Genomic DNA, 7,201 nt, shown 5'->3' on the forward strand with positions numbered 1-7,201 from the left:
CATGTAGGAGTTGAAAAGTCCAGTAAAACAGTTGAATAGCACCCACACAATCACATCATCCATTTATCCTGAATAAAGTTATTTTTAGCTGTTTGCTAGCTACAGATCCTTCCAATACAGAGCTTTATGATTTCAGTCAGGCACACACACACTTGAATGTAGTTTTTTCTTCCCTCCCTCTTCCTCCTCGTAAAAAAATAAAATTGCAGATGCTCACCTTTAGAAACATAGAAAAATCAGAATAGCTTCTGAAAATGTTCATTCAAGCAGTTCTTCATGAAATACGTCGGCCAGTCTTTAGCTGGAAGGAGATTTGCACTTATTTTGCCCAAACTGTTTCAGGAAAGATATTACAATATGAATGTTTTGACAGTACATAGCACCTTTCATCTTAAGTTCCTCAAGTGTTTTATGTATATTAATTAAGTTCCTTCCTGTAGCAGAATCTTTCATTATACTCATTTTACATATAGGACCTTGAGGTATGAGTGATTAACACAAATCTTTTCCAAATTGTACCTGAAGTAGTTGTTTCAGTGCCTAGCTGTGCTTCAGTAGGCTTAGGGGAACTAAATATCTCAGAATTTAATCAGCAATAAGCACCAGAAACACCAGAATAAACACCAGAAAGATGTTTTCAGTGGTAAAGAAAGGTTCTCAAAAGACATTCCAAAAGTCATGCATGTTGGTAAAAAGCAAAAAAAGGTTCTGTTAAAATATTGAAACAAGGACTCCTTGTTGTGTTGTCTTAAAACCATCCTCAAAAACAGTTTGTTAGAAACAAAACCTCATGTACACAAAGAGGAAATAGAATGTGGGACAAGGGGGTAACCTGAAGCAGTATGGTGTCAGGGGGACAAGGGCAGTGACAGCAGAGCCCCGCCACAGGCGCCCTGTTTGTTGCTGCCAGAAATCTGGGCTGACACCATCAACGACAATACTTTCTAAAATGCATGCATTTCCAGGCTCTAATAAGGCTTGCTGTTAAGTTACTGGGATAAGTTACTGCACTGGGGAAGGGTAAAAAGAACAGGAGATATTTTGAGGACTGAGGCAGTGAGCCTAAACCTGGAAGGGAGGTGGGGCAGTGGCAGCTGCATGTCACTCACTCGCTGTGGCTTTACTGGGATGGGCAAGGAACATCAGGGCACTTTGCTTGCTGTCAGAGAAACATCGGTGTTTGAGATATTCTCAGTCCATAGCTGTCATTTGGACCCTATATGTTGAAGGGAAAATAAAAGAGGCTAAAAGAAAGGCCTGACCAGAAGACAAGCAAAGAACGCAGGTGTGGGGAAAAAGCTCTGCAAATACGTACTTCTGCTTCCACCTGGACACCAATGGCATAGAAAGGGTGTACAAGTTATGCTGCAAGCATGACAGTGTCAGTACATTTCTCGCAAGGATCTTAAAGGTAGAAAATACAAAAGTTTTGTTGACAAGCTCAGGAGAAAGTCTTCCGAAAACCAGTCTTGCTATCTTTATTCCTAGTCCAGCATTTCTTCAGGCAGAGCTCTGTTCCGTAAGACCTCAGGGACTTCCTAGAGGTTATGCACATCAGGATTACAAATCACTGGGTTTCTAAGGGTTGGGCAGTCTCAACTCCAAATGATTTGAATGTTCTGTGTTCTGATGGATTTCAAAAATTTCTGGATGATACAGGTGACAAACATTTTTGTGACGGCTGAATCTTGTGATACACTTTTCATCAAATGTATTATCCTTCAACTATTTTATTTATTTATTTATTTGTCTCAAAATCTCTTTTATCTGTCATGGGAGCATCGCAACCATTGCCCTGCTCAAGAGTGAATAATTGAGTTAATGAGTTGTGGCTGGCAGGACAATGCAAACAGAAACCAAGTGTGATGAGCCTTGAAACTGGCCATACATCAACAAGTGACAGGAGTGCAACACCTTGAACTGCTGGGTAGGCATAGCATGAAATAACCATGGTCTGATCTGACAGGCAACCTGGGCCAATGACCAGCTATAAAACTTCCCACCAACAGAGATTTGTGGGGAAAGCACTGATGTGTGGGTATCTGATGCAATCTAGAAGCAGAGAACCCAAGATGCCAAGTGCCTGGCCAGAACTGCATGGATTGCAGCTGGAGAGTACTGTTTCTTCCAGACTTGCTGGAGTGGTAGTTGAGGTCAATATCATATATATGACATATATTCAGTTAGTAGAACTAAAAGTATATAAAACAAAAAGCTGAAATAATATGAATGTATCTGTAGCTTTGAAAAAGATATATAAAACATTTAAACACATACTTCCCAGCTATTCTCTTCTGAATAGCTATCCTAGGAAAAATGTTACTGGAAAAAAAATCTAATTAAAATTCCATAACATTTTTTCTGACAAAAACAAGTGCTGGCAAAGAATACTCAGTCAGCAGCTCGTGAGTATCTCTGCAACTGAGAGAAATCATCTAGCTACAGAAAGCCTACTTTGGCCAGGATTAGGATGTGCTGGGTGTTAGTAAGATTGTGCCATAGATTTTGAAGTTTAATTTGCAAAATCACTGCACAGCTTCTACCAGGCCCTTGCCCCTCTAACAGCTTTTCATTCTACAGATGGAAGCAACAGCCTCTGCTTTTGGTTTATTTTTCATTTTGTTTTGTTTTTTACTGAGGATACCTTTCATTTTCAGGGAGGATACCTGCCTATTTCTTCAGAAGTTTGTGTGTAAGATGGTAATTTTGATAAAGATAATACCAATTTCCAATTCTCTGCTATCAAGATTCTTCTTGTTTCTTTCACTTTTTCTATTGTCACACCTTTCTCCTATACTTGTTGTAACCCTTGCACCTCCTATGTGCATTTAGGTGTGCATTGCCAAGTAATAGCTGTGTCTCCCCAGTCTTCAGCTATTTTGGTTCCATGACTAAACAACCAATCATCTGATTTAAATCTATTTCTACAGCATTTAGTACAGGAAGAGAAAATCATCCTCAGCATTATTTTGTGAAAGCTATGCCTGATATTTCTGAACTTATCTTCTAGGGTAGCAATAATCATAATATTTACAGACCCATAGAGATGGAGGAAATCCGAGACACTATCTAGGAATCAATCTTTTCTCAAGAGAGGCTCAACTATGCTTAATAGAGCTTGCTTCAGATTTGCTTTTATAGATCTCCAGCACTAAGGGTGGTAATGACAATCTAGACCGTAATGACAGCCTTTAGATGCTGCTTCTGCTCACATGCACACACAGAGAAAACAAATAACAACCTAATTATTTTTCAATAGCAAAGTTTAGGAACAGCAGACTCCATGCAGTTCATGTCCTTGGGGTAACATCCCATGGACAGGCAGCAGCTCATGGGGCTAGATGAGGTGTCTGCCCACCTTGGTACAGGCAGAAAGGGACCAGGATGTAGCAGGCTCGAGTTCTGCTAGGAAGCTCTGAGATAATTGGAAATTCATGACCAGGGAGCATCAAGCAGGATGGTACCCCTGACCCCTGCTGGGCTTGACACAAAGGAAATAAGGGAGGCAAGAAACTTCTCACCAAATGCTCTCCTTTTGGAGCAAGAAGAGGAAAAGCAGCAGAATGTTTCCTTCTCTTCACATCAAATCTGAAGACATTACCATGTGTGAACATCTCATAGTTTCTTCTTTCATTATTTCCAGTTAAGAGCAAGAAAGCTAAACTTTCCTACAAAAGTGTTGACGTACCAGTCCAAATATTTTGTGTAAGCTTCTATGTTTTGTATGCTTAACATCATCTCTGACTGTCTTGAAAAAGACCTCAGCATAGATTACCATATTGATAAAATGCTATAGGTGCTTTTAGTTTTGTAAAACTTGCTTCACTAAAAGAGAATGGCTACATTTTCTGATTAGCTTCCCTAATGTTCCCTAATGTGTTATAGCTATATAAATCCAGAAACCTTTCCCAATAATTCTTTGCACTCATCTGGCATTTAATTATAGGAATTAATAGTGACAGCTAAAGGTTATGCTTTAAGAAGTAACCAAAACTCCATTCCTGCATCCCCTCGCAGGCTATCAGAAATGCATGAAGACATGTGAGCTTTCTTTCCCCATCTTATGCTATCTCTACTCTTTACCTCTATGTATGATGATAATGATCTGCTGGCCCAGAAAAGAGCTGAGGAGTCTGTCCCATTCAAAACTGTGTTTCTTATTCTGGGCTGCTGTTACAGGTTGATAAACAGAGCATGAAGATCAGTGTAATAATTGAAATCTGAGGTGACAGCACAGATATTAACAGTAAAATATGGACAGAAAGGCAAGGTCACAAACTTTTACACAAGAATGCATGATGAGAAGCTTACTTGTGTCAGCTGCAATATTGTGTCACTGGGGAGGAGTGTTCAGAATGAGGCCTTGGTTGTAAATTCTAATGTCTAATAGCTGGTGTATTATCTAATGCACTAATGTGCTACCAATTTGCCACCTCCTCAGTTGCATTTTCCATCTGAATGACGTTTCCAGTAACTTGCTAAGATATGTAAAGAGACCAGTAATCAGTAGATGCAGAGAAGTGATTTTAGTCTAATATGCAGTGTTTGTGAAGCTGATGTGAGGATATTAAATACAGATCTAACATCCATATTTACAAAGAATCTGAAAAAAAAGAAAATACTGGAAAATAATTGGTAATAGTTTGAATGCTGTGGAAACATCTTGTCAAGACCCACTCCCTTTAGCTTAATGAGAAAATGGAAAAGACTTAATTTTGGTATAAAAATATATGTATTAGTGTAACTAGTATCAATACTGAACATAGAGGGTGTACTAAAGAGCTCTTAAATATAATGGAGAGAGGATTTTGCCCCAACACTAAGGGAAGAGATGGACTCATAGCAGCTGAGTCCCTTTCAAGAGGCATAGTACAATTAAGCACAACTTATGGGTCAGTTGTGGAATGGTAATTGGGTGAAGTTCTGTGACTGGTTTAACTAGTGGCTAATACCCCTACGAATCTGAAAGGCAAGAAGCTGATGGTGAAGAAACTAAGGAAAATGGACAACAGAGGAAAAAAAACAGCAAGCCTTCAAAGAAGAGACAGGTGAAAGTAGAGCATCATCATAGTAGTGACTTTGACTTGGTTAAATGAGGAACATCAATAATTAATTAATAGAGAGCTTTTTCTGTAACGGTATGAATAATGTTTTAAGTGATACCTTCCCCAAAGACTGCTCTCTAAATTCCTCCCTCTTAAAAAAGGGATCCTGAACAGGTCACCATCCCAGACTGCCAACAAGTCAGAGCAACAGGGCAGCCTCAGCTGAAGAGTAAATATTGAAATGGATTTGAAAAAACTCACATTTTGTATCTCTGGTATGCTGTCAAAAAGCTGCTAAATATTGTAGTCTTTTATTATATCAGCTCACTTCAAAACTAGTCTTTAATGGTGCTGAAGTGCAGAGAAAATATGGTATATTGAAAGAATGCACTTTGAAACTATGAAAATATGGCGATATTTAAAGTATTATTGTAAATTGCGATTCCAGTTCAAATAAGTTTCAAGAAAATAGGCTTGTAATGGGTTTTTAACTACATAGTTGCCTGGATTAGTTTAATGTTACTTGACTCACTACAACCAGCAGTTTTTACTCAAGTGCTTGGAACAAGCAAAGAACTGTGGGGAATGGCTGAGAGGTGGTTAATACTTAAGATCTGTTTTCTAATATCTATAGTTAATAGTAACTATGCAACATTCATTTCTGGAAGAACTTCTTTCTGACTGATACTGAAAATAAAAATTAAGTTTTACTCAGAGACTAAAGGGAACTATTTTCCTAAAACTTTTAGATTTAGAGATGCCCTTTCCTTGGGAATTTACAGCCAGCTCCCCCTCTCTCATACTTGCCCTTTTCTAGTATTCTTAGAAGCCGGAGATTCACACTTGCATGTTTTAAAAAGAGAATAAAACAATGCTGCTAGCAGAGACAGCTATGTAAATCATTCTATATCACATTGTAGAGTCAAAACCCCATTTTACCCCCATACTCCTTACACTGAAAATTTACTTGATTTGGTACTAATTTAATAGTGCAGTTTTCCTCAGCACATGGAAAGTAGGTTAATTTACACACATGATAGATGATTTCAAAGTTTTTAATAGACTTCAATGGAGTGCTAATGGACAGTTTTAAGTAGCCCTAAAGTATGCTCACCTACTGTATTTGGATGCTTGTAACTGCAGGTTAGGCCTGCATTGTGAAATAGAAAAGTTATCACATTTGAAATCTCTGCCTAACTTGTGTACAAGTGCTTTCTCTTTTCAATTTTCTATTTTAAAAAATACATTCCTAATGTCAAGCATTATTAGCACACCTCTAGATTCTCTGCATATTTTCACCTTGCAAAAGAAGCTGCATTGTCCTAGTTCTTTTCTGATGTAACTAAGGAAAGAAATTAATTCCTTATGCAGTAATATATATATATATATATATACATATATACATACACACACACATATATATATAGTAATAATTGACTGACCTTTGAAATACGGCAAACAAACTTCTTGAAATAGCATAAGGGGGCAAAGTATATCACATAAAGCTCATACAGGCTTTGGGCTAGAGATACACAAAATAAGCTGATAGATGACAAGGAGGAATTTTTTCACAGATGAACAGTGGGCTCCTTTTCATGCAAAGCTAGGAAGGCTTTGTCTTCCGTATCTTCAGCAACTTTGAGCAATCAACACCAGGCCAAGGCAGAAAGAAATGGATACCTACAAATACCTTCAGAGCAGTGAGAAAGGGCTGCATACCATCCAGTCAAACTGTCTTAGAAGAATCTCAGTGATGAAGAGGGAAATACTGTTTGCACTTGAAAGTGTTTAATAGATTGCTTCATTTTTCACTTGTTCTCAGAGAGCACCTATTACAGAGTTTTGTTTACTTTATCATTAATACTTTGAACTCAGCGTTTCTCCTCCAAGGGTCTCAGAAGTGGCTCATGAAAAGGTAAATTTGAGTCAAAAAGATTGGAGCACAATCTCAGGTACTGAGACACTGATGGAGCTAGCCAGAATATTTTATCCGGTTTAATGGTCCCCAAACTGTCTATTAGAGCCCGTATTATAGCAGTCATGTGAAGTTTCTTTATTGTCTATCACTTGAACTGACTTTCAAGTTTTCCTACTGTATTCCAAACATCTTAGAACCAAAATTCAACTTCATGCAAATAATGCTTTCTTTCAAAATA

This window comes from Rhea pennata, chromosome Z (genome assembly GCF_028389875.1).
Source record: "Rhea pennata isolate bPtePen1 chromosome Z, bPtePen1.pri, whole genome shotgun sequence".
In the NCBI taxonomy this organism is placed as follows: domain Eukaryota; kingdom Metazoa; phylum Chordata; class Aves; order Rheiformes; family Rheidae; genus Rhea; species Rhea pennata.